Source organism: Stenella coeruleoalba, assembly GCF_951394435.1.
Source record: "Stenella coeruleoalba genome assembly, chromosome: 3".
NCBI classification, from domain to species: Eukaryota; Metazoa; Chordata; class Mammalia; order Artiodactyla; family Delphinidae; genus Stenella; species Stenella coeruleoalba.
This window is the reverse complement of record NC_137148.1, coordinates 49433910-49456555: the sequence shown is the minus strand read 5'-3', so window position 1 is coordinate 49456555 and position 22646 is coordinate 49433910. Positions and strand designations below refer to the sequence as shown.

Here is a 22646-nt window from a genome sequence, read left to right as displayed (position 1 = left end):
CAGAGGCTTAGCTGGCCCCTGGGCCACCTAGTCTGAGGAAGGCTGTGCAAGAGAGCCACTCTGGGAGAGGAAAGAAAGAGCCAAGGTAAGAAAAACAGAGCAACCATGCCTTTATACCTATGAGCATTTAAAGAGGTACAGGTTTTTTGGTAAGAGACACAGATATGTGGACTTGACACATGCCTGCCCATACAGTCCAAGGTCAGCCAACAATTTGCTTTCTGAGCCTTTATATTGCAAGCCTTCATCACCTGCTTTGAATATGCATTGTCCAGATATGCAGATTGGGACTTGTCTATTAAGTAAGGGCATTAATGAAATCACTCCTTCTGAAAATCTTAATTTTAATTAAAATTAGATCTACAGCCTCACAGGTCTCCAGTGCATTTCTTTAAGCTATGGATGTTGTTTTCTATCAGATGCTAATGTAGGGTCTTGGGAAAGCCTGGTGAAGCTACTTTTGGTCTGAAATGCCTTTGCTCTGTTTCATTTTATGTCGCATTTTCTTTCATAAACCTGAGATAAAACAAGTACTTTTCTTGGCTCTTAGCAAAAAAGCTTTAGGATTATATTAAAAATTATACAAAGTTAAACAAAGCATTAGAAATGCTATACTGAATCTTTAGTTGGAACAAAATCTAACAAAATATACTAATGTAATAAAAGTTGTTTGATGACACTAAAGTCATAAAGGAAAAAAGGTGATGCCCCTGCAATCTGAAGAAGACAAGTGACATTATTACCCACATTTCCAGGAGTTTTGTCTCCTTGATAGCTACTGTTGAGTGTTTGCTCTCCCCTGAGCACAGAGCTTTGTGATTATACACCACCTCGCCTGTTTCTTTCAATAAACCTGAGAAGCAGGTATTCCTCTCCCAACTCACAGAAGAGAAAAACTGAAGCTTAGGGAGGGTAAGCAAATTGTCCACCATGAAACAACGAAAGTAAGGGAGCAAAGACAATTCCAGTCTGTTTCACTCCAAAGCATGTGATAACCACAAAAAAAAACCGACGGGCAGGTGACCAAGCTGCTCGAGGTTGAGTATACCTGGTATAAAAAAGGTAAAGCAGCTAACTCCTCTCCCCCCAAGGAGCTTACAAATTTGGAACAGAGATCATCTCAGAATATGTCTCCCAGACCAAAGGTGAATTTCTAGCCCCCAGGTTGAGCCAGAACAATAGTCACCTTGGCCCCTGGACTTGGTGACCCTTAGAGATGTTTATTTTCAGACTTTCTCTTTGGCACTATTAACTTAGCTGGTGTGCTGATAAGCCATCACTTGGAAATACCTCCTGCGTTTATTATTGGAATGTGCTGTGGTATTTGAGAATATGGGTCACTATTTCATATGGGCCTCTTTTAGGAAGACTCAGAGGAAAATTTTTTCTCAGGTCTGATGCCAGGGAAAACATGCCTCTCTTAAGCAACAGGTATGTTTCTCTGGCTGTTGTGAGCTTTATGACTGATTATGTTTCCCTTTTTGCTTTCACAGCTAGGAAGCTTAAAACCAGCTGACTACAAAGTACTGGGCAGAACACTGGGCTATGCCTCATGTACTAATAATTTCCCGGACTTAATTTAGGCTTAACCCTAACCTTTTTCTTTCCCCTTTTATTCATTACATTAAATTTTTTTTCTCCTACGGTAATTTACTGCGGACATTTATGTAATGCCTTTCAAAACCTACTCGAGGTAAAGGCATTCACCCATTTATCAATTTCTGTAACAGAATCTCTGTATTTGCATCTGGAACAAACAGCCCCCATTAGACTGAGAGCTCCTCACGGACAGGGAAGATGTCTTACTCATCTCTGTCTCCTTAGTACAAATCCTGGGCTTGGCATATCATCAGCACTTACTAAACACTTAACTGAACTGAATTGAATTTTGAAATATCCTCAGGGAATCTTTAGGAGATTCTGCAAAACTATTTAGAACTTTAAATTACTGTCTCAGCACTTCAGTCCCCATAAGATGAGGGAGCTCTTTGTTTATATTCTGAATCCTGTCATAAGTGGGAAGAGAGAAGGTTCTGTTCTACTAGAGTCCATGTCTGAAAATGCCAGTGCCCCAGCACGCGTCCATGACATGATGCCCCTGGTACACCACCCCTATGAGAGCACCCCACATACCACAGGGCCTTAGGAAATGTTTGCTGAATCACTGTTGAAAGCTGAGGATCTTGTTATCTTTTGTGTACAGAAGTGAGAAAATGCTTTCTTCTGACGCCTCTCTTTGATTACCCTCAATAATCGATGTTGAATAAACAGAGCATTGCATGAGGCTAAAAACTAAGTTGCTGGGCTCAGATATACTTGGTTTCAAATCCTGGCTATGCCACTAGCTTGGCAACCTCACCCCTTCTAAGTTAGCAAGTTATCTAAGCCTCCATTTACTCACCTTTCAATGGTGAGTAATCATAGCACTTACTCATGGGATTATTATAAAGATTTAATGATACACTGCAGTGCACCTAGCCCGACACCTTGTATGTTGTGAGTCTCAGTAAATGGGGGTCTCTTGACCATTTTCTTATATTTGTTCCAAATTCAAACACCAAATGTCTGTCCTTAGGGAACTAAACTGTGAGTAGCATGCTTGTGACCAAAACACCCTTTATTTCAATCTCCAATAGCACCGCAACCTTGCTCAGTCCATCCTCCTTCCCCAGATCCAGGGTCATGTAAGTTTTCACTCTCCTCCCTGCAGTGGAGAGCTGCTGTGGGGTGGGACAAGAGGGAGCAGGGTTCATTAATAGATAACTTCAAAATCCTCTTAACATCCCAGGAATAATTGAAAAATGACAGGGCTTCTCAACTATTTCAAAGAGATATTGAGAAATAGGATTTGAATTTAAAGCGAGCGTCATTAAAAAGACTGAAATATTTGGGAGCCCTGTGGCTGATTTCTGAGGATTAGATTGAGTGACTCTTTAAGTGAAGCCTGAATTGAGTTTAGGAGTCAGAGATAATTCTTTCCTTTGAAAGATAAAGCTCTTCAAAGTGATGACAATATAAAAATATGTTTGCATTTAATTTAGTGTTTACGAAAGACATTGTAGACTTACCTACATAGAACTCAAGCTCACAGGCCTATGAGTCGGCGATTGGTATAATCTCCCACTGAAGCCTTGTCCTGAAGTCACCACAAACCCATCTGGTCCTCTGTATGCAGGGGAGAGAAAATGACATTAGCATCGTGTCTACACAAAGACCAACTTTGCATTTAGAGACACAATGGAGGAACCACTGGATGCACAATTACCCAAGAGGCTTGGGTCCCCTCCGTACAGAAATGTGCCTCCCTGGGAACTTTGACTTCAAGGTCATGAGCACCATTGCTTCAGGGTGCTCAGCAGCTACACACATTGGGGTACAAGGAACTCATGTTTGGACTCTTCAGGTCCCTCTCATTGTTAAGGGGCCAAATTGAGTGTTTTGTCTATCTGTCCCCCAAACCCACACCCCCAAATGGAGGCCTCTCCTCTGGGCTCAGAAACAACACAGCTATTAGTGTTTCCCACCTTGTAATTATAAGCGAGCAACAAATGACTACACCAGCTACACTATACCCTGTACCCCTGAGGGGCCACAACATGAAACATGAGGGCCCCTCATTGAGCTGCCATTGCTCCTCCTGGAGAGTAAGCTCGTCAGCACTAACAGACAGCTTATCTTTGAGAGTTTACACTTGTGTTCTCGTACATTGCACAGTGGCTAAGAGCATGGGTTTGGAGTCTGACTGCATGGGTTGGAATTACTGTGCAACTCTGGCCAAGTCACTTTCTTCTTTGTGTCTCAGTTTTGTTTTTTTTTTATCTGTAGAAAGTGAATAATAATGGGACTTACTTCAGAGAGTTATTGTGATGATTAAATGAATTAATATGTGTATTAGTCTGTTTGAGCCACTAAAACAAAACACCATAGACTGGGTGATTCAAACAATTTAAACTATTTTCTCATAGTTCGGGAGTCAAGAAAGTCCAAGCTCAAGGTTCCAGTAGGGTTTAGTTCCTGGTGACAGCCCTCTTCCTGGCTTCAGATACCCTCCTTTTCACTAAGTTCTCACATGGTGGAGATAAAAATCTACCTCTCTTCCTCTTCTAATAAAGCTCCTAATCCCATCATGAAGGCCCCACCTTCATGACTTCTTCTAACCCTGATGGGGTCCTAAAGACCCCATCTACAAATACAGTCACATTGCAGGTTAGGGCTTCAACATATGAATTTTGAAGGAATGCAAGTCAGTCCATAGCACTAGGTATAAAGTTTAGACCAGTGCCTGGTATGCATTAAGTACTAAATAAATGATAGTTACTCTGTTTCTTGTGCCAGGTAATTTATATATGGTCTTGCTTAAAAATCACAGCAATTCAGACATAGGTATAACCTCTTCATCTGAGGAGCTCAGAGAACTATCTGCCTTGAACTTAAGGCGGCAAAACTGACTTGACCCTTGTCTGACCCTAAAGCCAATGTGTCTTCTGTATTACGACTCTACTGCATCTTTTAAAAATATTTAATTAAAGCTATAAATTTTCTCTACCATTTTTAGTTATTAAAATATTCACATTAAAAAAATATTTTATAGAAACATAACGGTCCTACAAACACCCTTTTTTTGTGGAAGGAAGATTTAGTGGCTTAAAATAAACAAAAGTCAATTTCTGACTCATACTATATGTCCAACCACAGTTAGGCACGGAGGCGTTACTCATCATCACTCAGGAAGCAGATAAAGCAGCCACCATCCCTAAAATCCAATTAACTCACATCATCGGCTCAGTGTTCCAGCCCAGAAGTGGCACAGTTCATTCTCACCTAACCCTAACCAGGATTGACCACATGATCCCACCTACCCACAATGTGCCCAAGAGGTACAGCCCATTATGGGCCTGGAAGGTAATAAATCCAGAATACTGGGGGAAACCACACCACCCCACATAAGATAACATCTGACAGTCAGATGCTGAAGCATAGTTTTTCTAATACTGAAACAGGATTAAGAACATATTTATGGGACTTCCCTGGTGGCGCAGTGGTTAAGGATCCACCTGCCAATCCACCTGCAGGGGACACGGGTTCGAGCCCTGGTCCAGGAAAATCCCACATGCCATGGAGCAACTAAGCCCGTGCACCACAACTACTGAGCCTGCACTCTAGAGACCACAAGCCACAACTACTGAGCCCACGTGCCACAACTACTGAAGCCTGTGCGCCTAGAGCCCGTGCTCCGCAACAAGAGAAGCCACTGCAATGAGAAGCCCGTGCACCTCAACGAAGAGTAGCCACCGTTTGCCACAACTAGAGAAAGCCTGTGTACAGCAGCAAAGACCCAATGCGGCCAAAAATAAAGAAATAAAAATTTAAAAATAAATAAATATCATCTAAATCAGATAAGACTCGAGGTTTGATTTGTCCTAAGGTACAATTCCTCTCCAGTTGTGAAACTTTGAAACCTAACTAGGTATGTGCTTCCAAAATACAGTGGTGGGACAGACATAGGATAAACGTTCCCATCCCAAAAGGGAGAAACAGGAAAGAAGGGAATGCCAGATCATAAAGTCTAAAACTTAACAGGGCGAATTCCATTAGACCATTCCATTAGGCTGGAGAATAATTCTCTTTGACTTGATACTCTCCCTTCCAGACCCACTGGAATGGCACTGTCATCCCCACAGCTTGGCAAGATGCTGCCCATGACAGCTGTCTGCAGTGGTCCTACCCACATTACAGCTCTCTTCCAGGGCCACCAATGCCACAGCTCTCTGCAGCAGCCCCACTTCTGAGGCACTAGGTGGAGGGATCTTGGTCAGTCTGGACTGGAGTGGCAGCTCCACCCTTTGAAACCTCTCTGCCTCCTGGGCTCTCGCACCCTGAGTCTTTGGTGTAAGTAGTAGCCCCGATGATTTTTGAACAATTCTGGGGGAAGATGAGGGTGGTCAGAAGGTCATTCTTCCCTTGTCTGGAAGAAAGAGCACTGAGATTCTGTAGAGGTGGCTGTTTAGGTCGATGATTCATATTCACAGTAATCTCCTTATCAAACACCACTCTCTCCCCTCTCAGGGGTTCCACCTGCACATATATTAGGCTACTTTAAGTAGTCCCATGACTCATTGATGCTCTATTCATTTATTTCAGGTCTTTTTGTTTTTTCTGTGTTTCATATTGGATAGCTTCCATTGATAATTTTCAAGTTCACTAATCTTTACCTTCTTCAATATCCAATCTGTTGTTTATCCTATCCATCATATTTTTCATCTTACACATTCCACTTTTCATCTCTAGAGATTTTATATGGTTCTTTTATCTCCTATATGTCTACTTAACATATACAATATTTCCTCATTCTTGAAAATATGAAATACATTTATAGCAATCATTTCAACATCTTTGTTATTCATTCTATCATCTGTGTCACATATGGGCATGTTTCTATTATCTGCTTTTTCTCCTTATATGGATCATATTTTCCTGTTTTTCTGTATGCGTGGTAAGATTTATTGGATGCCAGACACAGTGAATTTTTCTATGTTGAGTGCTGGATATTTTTATATTCTCATATTTTCAAGCCTTATTCTGGGATGCAGTCATATCATTTGGAAAGAGTTTGATTTTTTTTGGAGGCTTGCTGTTAAGATTTGTTAGGTAGAATTCAGTAGCTCTTGTTTAGGTCTACATTTGTCCCACCACTGAGGCAATACCCGTCTGAATACTCTTTTTATTTCTCAGATGTCCTGTGAATTATGACATTTTCCACTCTTAGGTGGTAGGAACATAACTATTCCCAGCTCTGTATGAGCTCCATGAAATGTTCCCTCTGCTCCTTTTTGTTGGTTCCTTCCCCAGACTTGGGTAGTTTCCCACACGCATGTAGCAGTAGTCAGATGAAGATCTAAGGAGGACCGATCTCTAGATCCATCCAGCTCCCTCTTCACCCAGTGAACTGGAGCCACTTTGGCCTCCCCAGACTCCAAACTCCAACTCTTCAAATCATGAAGGTCACTGAGATCGCTGGTTTCCTCCTCCCTACACTGCAGCCTGGAACTCGCTCCAGGCACTAAGCTGGAGAAATGATATGGTTTCTCCTTATGATTTCTCCAGGGTCTCCCTGTCGGGTTTACCACCCTCAGAGATCAATGTCCTGCGTTGCCTGATAGACAATGTCTGAAAACCTCTGCTTCATATATTTTGTCCAGTTTTCAAGTGGGAGGATACATTCAGTCTCCATTTTTCCTTCCTGTTTAGAAGGACATTTTTTGGAGAGAAATTGCATCCTTACTATTTATCTTTGTTTCATCATCACAAATTCAAGGTAGATAAAATGATTTTCTCTCACAGAAAATGAAAGATTGAATTAAACTGGGAAATATGACACTCAGAAGAGTAGCTCAATGTTTATTTTCATAAACTGGAAGCCTAGTTATATTTTGAAGTCATCTTTTATTTTCCATTTTGTTTTTTTTTAGTTATCCTTATCTTCACTAATTTCAATCACCATAGAATATATTTAACACTCTAAAATAGTTCTGGTACATTTATATTTTATTTTTAATATTTTCAAACTGGAAAACGTCTTAGCCATTCTGTAATGAAATCTCTTGTTTCTCTGCATGACAAGTAGACCTAGAGAGGTTTTCTGTGCAATATAACACAGTGACCCAGGAGCAGAATAAAAACCAGAAGCATTTCTCCTTTCGTTAAATCACTGATGTACTAAGCAGTCATCTAGGGAGTCCAAATGAGTGCCAGGCACTGCTCTAGACATTTTCTGCAAAGCTATTTTCCTCCCCACACTAGTGATACTTACAGTCTGATAGTGGTGACAGTCATGTAACAGATAATTAGAACACAATGTGGAAAATGCAACTGTGGAGGTGTGCACAGGATGCAAGAGAAAAGGATGGGAGTGATTTTGTTGTTGCTGCTGTTTTCGAAACTACAGCTATAATTTTCCCCTTAATATTAGACACCAAACTTTTTAAAACTTTTTATTAAAGTGTCACACACATACAGAAAAGCATGTAAATCATTTCCATAAAATGAACTCACCGTGTAATCAGCACTAAAAATCAAGAAACAGAATATTACCAGCACCTGAAAAGCCCCCTTCCAGTCATACCACCTGGGAAAGTAGAGCAAATCCTCCCCAGGAGGGGGCACATAAGGTGACTCCCACTTCATTGCTCTCTCTGCCACACCAAAAGTCCCTCTTGTTAAAGTCGTCTAAAATTTTCCAAAATTCACAAATGCCAGAGAAAAACTGATCATGACAGTAAACATGTTGAAGAGATTCTGCTTGTAGAATACTGACAGGGGTTCTTTTTTTTCCTGGTTTTCGCATCTTTGTGATATGATGCTGATTTCTCTCAAGTCTTATGGACAGCTTTAGTCCTTTAGGTTTGGTCTTTCAGTACTTAGGGGAGAAAGGAAAGGGAGGCAGAAGGAATATCTAGTGTTATGAAAATGCCTGTGGCCAAAAGTACCTGGAACATTTACACACTTCTCTAATAAATGCATTGTAGCGTTGCTGCTAACACCAATACGAATTAATTATTAAATGAATTCTTAATGTTGATAAACTTCCTTTGAAATTAGGACTGGAAATGAACATGTGAAATGCTAACTGGAGATGAAAATACAAGAAATGAAATGTTGCTCTGAGGAGGATTCAGTCTGACTTCTACGGTTGGTCCCTTTGTTCACAAAATCAAATTTGCCTTTCATTCCTTTGTTAAACTTTTCTTCATTAAAAAGAAAACTGTAGGGCTTCCCTGGTGGCGCAGTGGTTGAGAGTCCGTGTCCGCCGATGCAGGGGACACGGGTTCGTGTCCCGGTCCGGGAAGATCCCACATGCCGCGGAGCGCCTGGGCCCGTGAGCCATGGCCACTGAGCCTGCGCGTCCGGAGCCTGTGCTCCGCAACGGGAAAGGCCACAGCAGTGAGAGGCCCGCGTACCGCAAAAACTAAATAAATAAATAAAATAAAAAGAAATCTGTAATGCTTCACAAATCTTGTGATCCTACAATTCAAACAATTAGCTAACAAGCTAGCCAAACCAGACGCTATTACTTCAAATATATATGAAAAACACTAGTCGCCGCCTAATTTTATGTCACTACAAAGGCCCCAGTGAGTGATGATGTTACTGCTGAGGATAATATGTCTGTGGTCAGATAAACATATGAATCTTGTTAAATCCTACAGGTAGCTATAGTTTCATAAAATAGCTGTATTATTCAAAAGCTGGCTGCAAAATTGGCTGCTTCAATCATATTCATTACAATTATGGGAATTATTTTCTATATCCCCTGTTGTTCCTGCCTCAGAATTGAGGTGGAAACAGTACATAGTATTTTGTTGTCACTGGATTTAGGGTTATTTCGGAAATACAATCTGTGGTGCTACAAACTCCAGAACAACATCTCTTTCATCTTTAAATGATGTGTCTATTTTCTTCCAGATGTTCTAGCTCAGGAAAGAATCTATGGCAATTCCTTCAAGTTATAATTCAAATCAAACTTTTACCTCTAAAACATACAAACAAAAATAAACCTATGAACCAGAACTATTTGAAAGAGAATAAGACAGATATTAATACAATTACAGCATACCTCTACAGCTGTGGTCTTGCCATATCCTACCCACCATCTGGCCCAACCTAATGCTTTACCAAATTTTCCATCACCAAATTTTCTCCCCTTCTGAGCATGAAACCAATGATGCTCAAGCTATAATTTAACATGTATGGTTCTTCTTCCTAGATGTTATTCCAATATCTTGGCTATACGTAAACTCCACTGAACGTAAGGACGAGGTTTTCCCAGGTCCAAGCAGAGAGATGCCTTGCAGGCTGACTCTGCTAAGTAGCAGCTTTCTCTCCCTGTCTTCCTCCTCAGCCTTCTCTGCCAGAGAAGCACCTTCTAAGGTCCTTTTTCACTCCTGCTCTCAGGTAAAAGCACTGCACTTCCAGACTTTTTAAAGTCTTGCAATGTGTATGATAGTGAAAAATTCACCTTTGAATGAATCCCCCAATTGGGAGCCCAGAATTTGAAAATGGAGCCATTCCATCAGATGCCTCCATCATTCCAGCCAATTTATGAATTAGTACAATAGGTACCTTTGTGCATATGTACCCTTGGCAGGGAGAATTGAGAGCAAATAATTCTGCAATAAGTGGTTTCAAATTAATGACTAAAAAATTAACTAATTGCACACTAGGGACCTATTCATAGAGCTGAGCCCTATGTAGAATCTGAAAAGTCTTTAGTTATCTTAAAATAAAGATCAAACGGGCTATTATACTAGCGTTTAAGTAGGCACAATTTTTAACTGGGCTGATTAGAGCTAGAGACTCTCTGTGCTTTTCAGGCTTTGCCAAATTTATATGTAAACATGGCCTCTATGGAATCCCGCTTGCACAGTTATAATTTTCTGGTTCATTTATGAATTCCCAAATGGGTCAGGATTAGCTCTGTAGAAGCTTATTTCTCCCTCTGTGAGATGATTACTTGAATCAACCCACAGTCATAACAAGACTTGGTAATAGCATTATATACTGTATACTGAGGCATCTGCCCAAAAGTTGCATCAACTTTCTCTTCCTAAGGCCTGGCAAATTCTGAGACACTGATAAGAAGGAAAAGGCATGATTCTGGAAGAGACTATCCCTCTCAAACTGTTCCCTACTTTTCTACTGACTCCCCTCCATTACCTGCAGTTAGTATAAAGGGGGTGGGCTTCCCACATGGAGAGGATTCTGTGTCACATTTCAAGCAAGTTCCTTGGTGGACTCACTCTCCCCACCCTCCCAACCCCTTCATCCCCTCCCCTCCTCCCTCCCCTCCCCATGCCCTGCTCACTCTTCCCTGACCCGCAAGGTCAATCATAGCAAATCAGATGCAGCAGAAAACCAGGAGAGGAGAGGAAATTGCCCACAATTTCCTACGCCATCTTGCCACTTGTTCCCACTCAGCCATCCTTCTCGCCTATCAGAGACACCTAAGCCACCTCAGAATCACCTAGAGATCTGATTAAAAATGCAGATGCTTGTGTCCTGTTGCAGGCCTACCGAATCAGAAACAGGGACAAGATGGCCGGGAATGAGCATTTTAACAAGACTCTTCCTTCACTCTTAGTGCAATGTCCTTTTAGAACCCATGTACTGCCTTAGGGAGAGCAGTGAAAACATGAAAGTAGTGGTCCATTTCTCACTGCTGACCATCCACAGCCCAAATAATCGGGCTCCCCAGGCACAATGATGCTATCCAGCAAATCCTTTATTCTCTTTCTACACAGAGGTATAGCCAAGGGCACAGCACAAGGGGTCCCTATGACTTGGTAGAGAAGGCAAGCAAATGCAACTTCCTTTTACTGCAGCACACAAACCCCAACTAACAGAGCACCCCAAGTCCCCAGTTTTAAAGCCTGGCTCTACCTTGACTCTACCTGGCTTGGCCCAATCTGATTCCCATTCTGCCTGACTCAGGAAGATATTTCATATGTTTTCTTAACCTTCACACTGAATTCTTTTCTCTCCTTCCCTTCTGGCCCCACTCTTTCCTGGGTCTCTCTCACCTGTTAATAGCTTTAGAGAAAACAGTCTAACTGAAGTTACCTCAGAACTTACTCTTAATAACTAACTGGGTTTTAGCTTAGTAGCAGAGATAGTCCTTACCATGGCTACCCTTTATGTGAAAGTGCTGGGAATCGGTTACTTTAAAAGAAATGGGTCAAGTACTATAAAGTTCTTCTTCAACAACCCTGTTGTATTATTTATGAAAATAAACTTATTTTGAAGCACTTAGCAAATAACACAGTTACCTTGCATATGATCATCAGGGCTAGTATCGGCCTTAAAAACGTTATTAAAAGGTATAACATAGCTTCAGACAGTAAGAATTCATCTCCACTGTGGAGATGTACTTTTCTTTCATAAGTACAGAGTCAAGGCTTGTGATCTTCATTTTGTTTTTTTAAAAGATTAAGTAAATAAAATTTGGAACAGTTTGTTTTATCGCCGTTGGTTAAATATTCAAAAGATTGCTCCACTAAGAATTGCTCATAGAAGTAGCTGCGATGCTGGGATAAATGAGCAGCACATTTCCAATATGTTAAAATGTTTGAAGTACACTGAACAAATGCTGAATCTCATTCTGAACTAGCAGCCACATTTACCTCCCATGATTATTTTTTTTAAAAAAAACAACAGAATGCTTCGGCATATGCTCGGAAAAAATGTTATGCAAATTTTGATATCTTTCTCAACGGGACAAATTGAAATGTGGCCCACTGTTGCAATAATCGATTTATAGGTGATATTCTTAGGGAATGTGGCAATCACAGATTACAACAAATATTTAAAATAATTTATAATTTTTATTATTATAGAAGTAACATAGAAAGATTGTAAAATTAGATATTTTAAAAAAATAGAATAAAATTAAAATAGTATGTTTTTTAATTCAACACTATCCAACCATAATAACCACTATTCACTCAATAATAACCACAGTTAACACTTTGATAACTATTATTGGAATCTTTTTTGTAAGACAGTTTAGTATTTTCTTTCAAAATATTTGTAGACCATTTTCTATCTATCTGTTAAACTACTTATGAGGATAAATGGGATCTCCCTCTTCTAACTGCTCTTCACTGATGTAGGAAAACTATAGATGCTTTATATACTTATTTTATAAATGAATACCCATTGAACCCTTACTAATTGTAATTTCATTTCTATTACTTCTTTTGAGTTGTCCAAGTAGGCAGTTATATCATTTGAGAAAAAGATTATTTTTCTTTTCATCTAGTAATACTTATATATTTTCTTATTGAAATGTGCAGAACCTTGTCAAATCAGAGTAGTGGTTACCTTAGGTATCCTTGGGATATCCTTGTTTTTTTCAAATTTTTGAACCTTGTCAAATCAGAGTAGTGGTTATGTTCAGTATCCTTGGCATATCATTTTTTACAAAAGAAATAATTCTAGAGATTCTGTCAAATATGATGTTAGCAATTGGTTTCAGATAGATAATCATTTCAGTGAGATACCGCATCTACTAAGATATTTTAAAATCAGAATTGATATTTATCTAGAGTCTTTGGATGTCTACTAAAATGGTCAAATCTACTTTTCCTTTGACTCTGACAAATTACAAATAAATTTTCTAATATTAAACCATCCTTGGATTCCTAAAACTATTCTTCATCACCATAATTTAATCTTTTTAATGTAGGGCTTATATCCACTTGTGAGTGTTTATTTAGTATCACTAATTTGTTTTAATAATTGTAGGGTTTTTCTAAAAATAACATTCATTCTTTCATTTATTTATGGCTGCGTTGGGTCTTCGTATCTGCATGGGCTTTCTCTAGTTACGCAGAGCAGGGACTACTCTTCCTTGTGGTGCACGGGCTTCTCATTGTGGTGGCTTCTCTTGTTGCAGAGCACGGGTTCTAGGCATGTGGGTTTCAGTAGTTGTGGCACGAGGGCTCAGTAGTTGTGGCGCATGGGCTTAGCTGCTCTGCAGCATGTGGGATTTTCCCAGACCAGGGATCAGACCTGTGTCCCCTGCATTGGCAGGCAGATTTTTAACCACTGTGCCACCAGGGACATCCCTAAAAATAACTTTTAAAAAATATCTTATTTTTTCTTATTGCAAAAGTACTACTTTAATATTGCAAAACATTAAAATAAAAATACATAAAAAGAAAAAAAGGAGAATTCCTTCAATTTTCCCTCTGAAAATTATTACTATTAATTATTTGGCTTATCTTGAATTTAGTTAATTTTTATTGATAAATGTTTAGATGGTTTCAAGTTTTTTGCTATTATAAACAATACTGTAGTGAATAATCTTGTATATATATACTTTTGCATATATGTGGGATATTTCTATAAAATAAAATTCCCAGATGCAAAACTGCTTTTGTAAATGTTTTATTTTAATAAATATAGCTAAACTGCCACTTTAGAACGTGTATCAACATAAGTTGCCACCAACTAATAATGTGTCAAAGAGAAATTGCTTCTCCATATTTTTGATGCATTGGTATTATCGGTATTTTAATTATTAACAATATGATAGTTGAAAAAGCTATCTGTTTAATTTGTATTAATTTAGTTATTAGTGGGAACGAAGGTCTTTTATATGTTTATTATTTATTTGTATTCCTTATTGTGTAAATTATCTCCTCTTTTAAAAAATATTTATTTATTTATTTGGTTGCATGGGGTCTTAGTTGAGGCAGGCAGGCTCCTTAGTTACAGCTCCAGGGCTCCTTAATTGTGGCATGTGAACTCTTAGTTGCAGCATGCATGTAGGATCTAGTTCCCTGACCAGGGATCAAACCCAGGCCCCCCACACTGGGAGCGTGGAGTCTTATCCACTGCACCACCAGGGAAGTCCAATGTGTAAATTATGTCATCATGAAATGTATCCATTTGTCTATTAAGCGGTGTGTCTTTTTCTTATTTTTAAGTGTTCATTGTGTGTAAGGCATATTGGTTTCTGACTGTCTTTAGGTGTTGCTCACAATTTCCTGTTTGTCATTTTCCTTTTGATTTTATACTGAATTTTGCTGTGCACATTTTTTGTGTTATATAAGGCAGTGTTGTGTGGTATAGTGCCATAGAGTGAACTCAGGGTATGAAATCAACCTGACTGGGTTCAGAATTCCAGCTTCACCATTTACTTACTGTTACTTAACTTCCCTCTGCCTTAGTTTTCAAACCTATAAAAGAGTTATAGTAATAAAATCTATATACCTCATTGGGTTAAGGGTATTAAATAAGTAAAAGAAAATGTAAAGAGCCAAAAACATTGCCTAGCACTTGAAAATGCTCAATAAATATTGATCACTCTTATTACTGGCCATCGTTATCCAAATTTCCTTTATGGGTTTTGAATTTCATGTCAGTTCACAATTAGGAAGACATCTACCCAAATATATTTTTTAAATAAATAGAAACTCATGTTTCTTACTATTGCTTTTATAGTTTATTTGGTTGGTTAGTTTTTTATTTGTAAGTATATGTCTAATTCTGTGGTTTATCTAGAATTTATATCAGTGAATCCAGGTTCATTATTTTCCAAATAACTACACAATTTTCCCAACACTATTTTTTTCTAAATAATCCATCTTTATCTCATTGATTTGAAATGTCATCTTCATCACATATATTTTTATATTTTTTTAATTTACCTTCAGAGTATCTCAGAATCACATTATCATAACACATTTTAATATTTGGCAAGGTACTGAGATTTATTCAGTTTTAAAACTTCCTTTTCATTCTGACATGTACCTTCTTACAGAAAATCTTTAGAGTCACTTCATCACATTTCAGAAAAAGCTGTTGATAATCTGGAATTGCACTGTTCATAGATTGATTTAGGGAGAACTTACATTTTTATAATATTAATTGATCCTATCTAAAGCCAATTTCTTCTAGTTTTTCAAAACCCTCATTTAATCTGTATTTTTCAAATCATTTCAATCAAGCATGATACAGCATATTTTGAGTCTTTCTACTTAAAATAAGGATTTTAGAACACTGTTACCCTTTCCTTTATTTGCACTGTATTACACCTGTTTCTCAATCTTAATATTTCTGATGTTTTCTCTAATTATTATATATAATTCAAAAATAATGTAATATTAATCTTTTAAAAGTAATTTTATATTTTATTTATTTTCATAATCAGATTTAAGTCCATAAGTAGCTTCCAAATATAGAGGGTAGAATTTCTTTAACTACCTTTCTGTTATCAATTTTTTAAAGGCTTTAATTTTTATAGCAATTTTAGGTTCACAGCAATATTCATCAGAAAGTACAGAGAGTTTCCATATACCCTGACCCCACACACACTCACAGCCTCCCTCCACTATTAACACCCCACACCAGAGTGTTACATTTCTTATAATCAATGAACCTGCATTGACAGATCATCGCCCAAAGTCCACAGTTTACATCAGTTCACTATTGGTGGTGTACATTCTGTGGGTTTTGACAAATGTATAATGATATGTATCCACCATTATAGTATTATACTGAATAGTTTGTCCTAAAATTCCTCTGTGCTCCACCTATTCATTCTTCCCTATCCCCCAACCCCTGGCAACCACTGATCTTTTTACAGTTGCCATAGTTTTGCCTTTTCTAGAATGTCATGTAATTGGAATCATACAGTATATACCCTTTTCAGATTGGCTTCTTTCACTTAGTAATATGCATTTCAGGTTCCTCCATGTCTTTTTATGACTTGATAGTTCATTTCTTTTTAGTGCTATAAAATATTTTATCATCTGGATATCCACTAGATCCATAAATATAGTTTATTTATCCATTCACCTACTGAAATACATCTCAGTTCCTTCCACGTTTGGGCAATTATAAATAAAGCTGCTAGTAGGTGTATAGTGGTATCTCATTGCCGTTTTAATTTACAATTCCCTAACAACATATAGTGCAGAGCATCTTTATATATGCTTATCTTCCTTGGTGAGGTGTCTGTTCAGGTCTTTTGCCTATTATTTAACTCAGTTGTTAGTTTTTTGTTGTTGTTGTTGAATTTTAAGAATTCTTCAGATATTTAAGATAACAATCCTTTACCAGTATGTCTTTTGCAAATATTTAGTCCCAGTCTGTGGCTTGTCTTCTCATCCTTTTGACAGTGTCTTTTTCAGAGCTGAAGTTTTCATTTTAATAAAGTCCAGGTTATCAATGATTTCTTTGATGGATCATGTCTTTGGTGTTGTATCTCAACAGTCATCACCACACCCAAGGTCATCTAGACTTTCTCCTATGTTATCTTCTAAGAGTTTTATAGCTTTGGACTTTACATTTAGTTCTATGACCCATTTTAATTTTTGTGAAGGGTGTAAGGTCTTTTCTAGATTCATTTTTTTGCAGGTGGATGTACAGTTGTTCTAACACCATTTGTTGAAAAGACTAATTTTGCTCCATTGTGTTGCCTTTACTCCTTTGTCAAAAATCACAATATTTATGTTAGTTTATTTCTGGGCACTGTATTCTATTCCATTGATCTATGTGTGTATTCCTTTGTTACCAATTTTTAATTTTATTGCATTTTCATCAAAGATCATAGTCTATATGATAATATCAATTATATGTGTAGAGATTTGAACATGATCAATTTCTGTAAATGGTTTATACATACTTTTTCAAAGTGTCTTTTCTAATCGTTGGGTTCAGAGTTTAACTAATAAATCATAATTTTTGTTCAAGATTTTTAATACTTATTTTTTTTCTCTAGGTGATTTATCAATGAGAGATTTATTAAAAGTTCCCGTTATCATCGTGAAATTATTTTATTTTTGTGATTCTTTCCAATTTTAATTTGTATAATTTGGAAATATGTTGTTCAGGGCTTAAAAGTTCAAGATTGTTACATCTTCATGGTGAATTGTTCCTTTCATCATTATATAGTGACCTTTTTTATTCCTACTAATGCTTTTTAGTCCTAATGTCTAGTCCAACTGATACTAATTTGGCTATTCCGCTTTTCTTTGCACTAGTGTTTGTATTAGTGTTTGCCTTGTATATCTTTTCAAACTTTTTATGACATTTTGTTTTTGACATAGGTATAAAATACAATAGGTATAAAATGAATATAGTAGGATTCTGTATTTTTATCTAGTTTACTAATTTATTTTTATTACTTTTACCATTTTATCTTATGTGTTCTATTTAACATTCTTTTATTGAAGAGGAAGGTGCTTTTTTGTTCTTTCTCTCATTCTTCAGATCGGTCACATTTTCTTCACTCCCTTTTCTTCTATTCGCTGGTTAGAAGTAATCATTTTATTTCCCTGCCTCCCGTAGTTGTCCTTAAATCTTTAACATGAATGTTTGAATTGACAAAGTTGATATTTTTAGCCTCCATCTTCCACATCTTTGAATGTCATATATTTTCATTCGACTTTATTTTTTAAACCCTCCAAGCTAGTCATCATTATTACTCTTTAGTAAATATTTATTTAAATTACTTACATGCTTAGAAATTTCTTTACTGACCACTGTTTTTTTACAACTGAATACTATCTAGGCTAAATTTCTTCCTTCCTGATGCATATCTTTAAAATTCTTTTTTGAAAATTCCTAGGTCCTAAGAGCTCTGCTTATAATTTGTCATAAATAAAACAGTCCTGGTTTAATTAGAGTATATGAGAAAGTAAATCAATCACTTTTTAAAGAAAGATGTATGAAAAAAGTACCACAAAAGAACGCAATAGTACTGATTCATGAAAGGTAAAGAAAGGTCAAAGAAGTGACTTTATATCTTCAGTAGAGATGGTAGTTGAAAAAAGACAAAGAATCAGTAGGTTTTTGACTTAACAGGGGGAGAGAGAATGATGGAAATTACTCAGAAGAGGGAATGCACGGGACACATTCAGAAACCAGCCACTTGGGTATCACTTAAAGTAATTATACAGAATAAGGAGAGATAAGATGATAAAAATAGTGTGAAGTGTGAGAATGGAAGTCCTTAAAGCCAAGCTAAAGAACATAATTAATCTGGAAAGCTATGGGGAGCTGTTGAAGGTTCTACAGTAGTGGGGTGGCTCAACTAGGTATTTTGGGAAGACCAATCTGATCCCAAAGCCCTGATGAATCCAAGAGAAAAGAGAGGGAAAGGGTGGAGACCATTTAAAAGATAATCCAAGTTGTATAATCAAGAACTAATTAGAAGCTGGACCATAAAATGGCAGCCTTGGGATTGTAAAAGGTAAGGCAGTTAAAAGAGATACTACAGAATTAAATTTCTACATTAACTTTTTGTTTCTTCAGTCCTTGTAGGTCTTCTGGCTCCTGCCAATGTGCCTGGACTCTGGGCTTTCTATCTTGTGTAATGTCTAGTAACTGTGTTTTCCCAGTTTGTGTCAATCAAAATGATTTCTCACACAGTCAGTCCTGACCCCAATTCTGAAAGGGAAATAGCACTCTGGTTTGCCTGCCCAGGTCAGACTCACAGCTACCTGTTTCCTGAGAACTTTCCACCCTTAGGTCTGGATTCCCTGAGCCACTGACCCCCTGTGATTCCTTGAATCAAAAAGGAATTAAGGAGGTGATAAATAAGCCAAAAGGAAAAATGAGAGGGAAATAGGTGTGAAAAATGAGACTAGAAAAAAATATTTTGGAGGTTTACACATCTTGTACTCATTTAGACGCAGGATCCATAAATCTCCACATGTAAATTTGACCTTTACCGAAAGATGGTGGTTATCTGATTGACCCAACTTTCTGTGCTATTTTGGTCAGGAGCCTTCTCTCAGGCAGGATTCACATGCTGGAAAGCATCAAGAAGCTTCAGAGACTGGACACTTTCCAGTATCACAGTGGCTCTTTTCCAGAGTCATTAACACTTGACCACAAAGTGCTAATCAGGACATCCCACTTGTCCTCTCATCAGGTGAGCAGAAAATGCTGCCAGAATAACTTTTATACCAATTAGGGTCTTCCTTCTTGAGATTTCACAAATAGTGATAAAGGAGACCCTAATTTCACACAAGCCTTGTGGTAAGTTTTCTGAAAATATTTTCAAAGTAATTGTGACAAATCATCCAAAAGAAATACCTGCCTGTCAATGAAATTGGCTCACAGAGTTTATTTTCTTGGAATTTAACATTACTTCTATAGTAAATCTTTTACCTAAGCTACATGGATCAATTAAAAGATCCGATATAAGCCTGAATCCAGTCAAATATACTTAGCCTATGCATTTCATATTCAACAGAATAAATATTCATAATAACCACACATTAAATTTTGAAAATAAGGTAGCTTTATACCTCCTGGGTGGGAAACCATGTTTTCTACTCTTATGCATATTTAATTCAATTAGTCTCAATGCTGGCAAAAACAATTACTCCTTTAAGCAATGTTTAGAACTAATTTTTTCTTAGATACTGTAAAAAAAAAAAAAAAAATTTCCAAAATCAGAGTTCTTCCACACACCAAACCAAATAACAATGCTTTGAGAAGGAAAAGTATCCAGGCTCCACATCTAAAGAAAAATATAAATACCTAATTGACAATTAAAAATACAGCAAAGGAAACTACCAAATTATTAAAATAAGATCTCCAAGGACTTCCCTGGTGGCACAGTGTTTAAGAATCCGCCTGCCAATGCAGGGGACACGGGTTCGATCACCGGTCCGGGAAGATCCCACATGCCGCAGAGCAACTAAGCCCGTGCGTCACAACTACTCAGCTTGTGCTCTAGGGCCCACGAGCCACAACTACTGAAGCCCGCGCGCCTAGAGCCTGTGCTCCACAACAAGAGAAGCCACCACAATGAGAAGCCCACGCACCACAATGAAGAGTAGCCCCAGCTCGCTGCGACTACAGAAAGCCTGCGAGCAGCAACGAAGACCCAAGGCAGCCAAAAATAAATATAAAAAAATAAATAAATAAATCTTAAAAAAAAAAACTCCAAATCATTTTAAAAACCATCATAATTATAGCTTGAAGAAAAAGCACAAAAAGCAAAGGCAACAAAAGAAAAAAATGTATAAACTGGACTTCATCAAGATAAAAAACTTTAGTCATCAAAGTACACCATAAACGGAGTGAAAAGAGCATACAGAAATGTCAAATGTTTGACCATGGAACACTTTTTTCCCTCACAATACAGATTTTTCTCCTACATCAAAGATTTCCCAGATGCATTTCAAGTATAATAGTCAATTAACCTGCATTTTACAAATCACTGTTGGTTATAATGTAATAATCACAGAGAATAGAAGGAAGAGCTATAGTGCTTGCAACTCAGCTTGAAATTCATACTTACTAAGCAATGGATAAAAAAGGTGATGGTTAAAAGAATATACAATAACAGTGTCAGCTGGGGTAGAAAAACAAAGTTAAGTGCTATTGAGCAGTTACTAGATTTAAACTCTAGATAATCTCAGCGATGCTCAGGTTTTATAGCTATACATTCATTTTCTTAAATTCCAATGAGAAATATAACTCTGTTAATATAAGTCTCTAGCTCCTAACCCACCTCTTCCTATTGAAACTGTAATTTATGTCAAATGCCAGTTTTCTTATATAAAGCTCAACTGCTTCAATGGCCCATTCTTAGCATGGTCTTGCACTCAAGGAAAGAATAGTCCTGAGAGCTGGGGATAAAAAAACACAACTAATTATAGCTCTACTGAAATCACCAAAGTAGTATTCCATTTATCACATCCTTTTCTTAAAATTCCCTTTCCCCATCTCTTCTCTCAATTTTGTTCATTCACAGCAGGTACTCTCCCATTTCTTTCTTCCATTTTTACAAACTCCCAAATATCCTCTAAGCCCTAGCCTCAGGAGAATCTCTCCTTTCATTTTCCGTTATCTATTCTATTGCCTTCTGCCAGTAACTTGTTTCTTTACAATGTAAATCTAGCTAAATTTCCGGGCTTCTCCAGTATTTTTTCCTCTTAGCCCATTACTTCCATTAAACAACTACCAGTCTGCTACTGTATGTTTGAGTAACAAAGGTATTTTCTTCTTAGAACAGTAGTAAAAGAGAACAGCTAATATCCATTTTTCTTTAGTACCATAACTTGCATGTTTGTCATACCAGAATATATCGTCCCTATATAATCTTCTCAAAATGATAAAATCACAGAAATGGTCCTTCAGACAACAACTTCAGGCCACTCATTATTACCATGCTGCCTCATAGATCTCACCATAACCAGGATAATGAGGAGAAAGCTGGGGAAAACATAATGTTCATATTCTCCTCAAATGCACTTAACTCCTCCAAAAGGGTAACCCTGCTAAGGTCCCTCTGCAGAAAAAAGCATAGATGACTTAACTGAACAGGAGTTACTGAGGCAGAATCATGAAGTGCTTTGTCTGAAGAGGCAGCAGATCTTTCAGGGAACCGTTGGACCAGCTTAAACCACAGTCATCTCATTCAAGCTATGGGTTCTGGAAACCACTACTGTGCTACTCAATAAGCCAGTTCTTGATCTGCCCTCTAAACATCCCAGATGGTACCTGGGACTAAGCACACTGCCCCTGCCATTGCTCTGCTAGACATCACAGTATCTGTTCTTGAGATGGCCTGAAACTAGAAAACTGAGCATTTTAATGGCTCAGAGACAGAGCTTTGGAGTCAAATAGACATGACACTGCCAAGCTTGCCATTGGCAAGCTTGCTCCTATTTTTAGCATCACTAAGCATCAGTTTCTTCATTAGAAAAATGAGAATAAGAGTAGTGATCTCGGGCTTCCCTGGTGGCGCAGTGGTTGAGAGTCCGCCTGCCGATGCAGGGGATGCGGGTTCGTGCCCCGGTCTGGGAAGATCCCTCATGCCGCGGAGCAGCTGGGCCCGTGAGCCATGGCTGCTGAGCCTGCACGTCCAGAGCCTGTGCTCTGCAACGGGAGAGGCCACAACAGTGAGAGGCCCGCGTACCGAAAAAAAAAAAAAGAGTAGTGATCTCACAGGATGGTCACAAGGATGAACTTGAGGCATGCAACACATGTAGCAAGGTGCCTGGCACATGTTTAGTGCTAGATAAATGAAAGTCATTATGGTTGTTATTGTTTTACCTAACCCAATGCTGTCCAATAGAACTCTCTGTGATGATGAAAATGTCCTATTTCTGTGCTACCCT

The 22646-nt window shown here is 38.0% G+C and overlaps 1 protein-coding gene across 2 annotated transcripts in view; it reads right to left on the bottom strand.

Annotated features, from left to right (window-relative positions):
* Nucleotides 1–2756: 2756 nt before the first annotated feature.
* Nucleotides 2757–22646, bottom strand: part of IPO11 (importin 11) — a 434194-nt gene continuing 414304 nt past the window's right edge. For both annotated transcript variants that reach the window (XR_013827515.1, XM_079916153.1), the window contains exon 31: nt 2757–3165. The gene's annotated coding sequence lies outside the window, so the exon portion shown is untranslated. The remainder of the gene's footprint in view (nt 3166–22646) is intronic.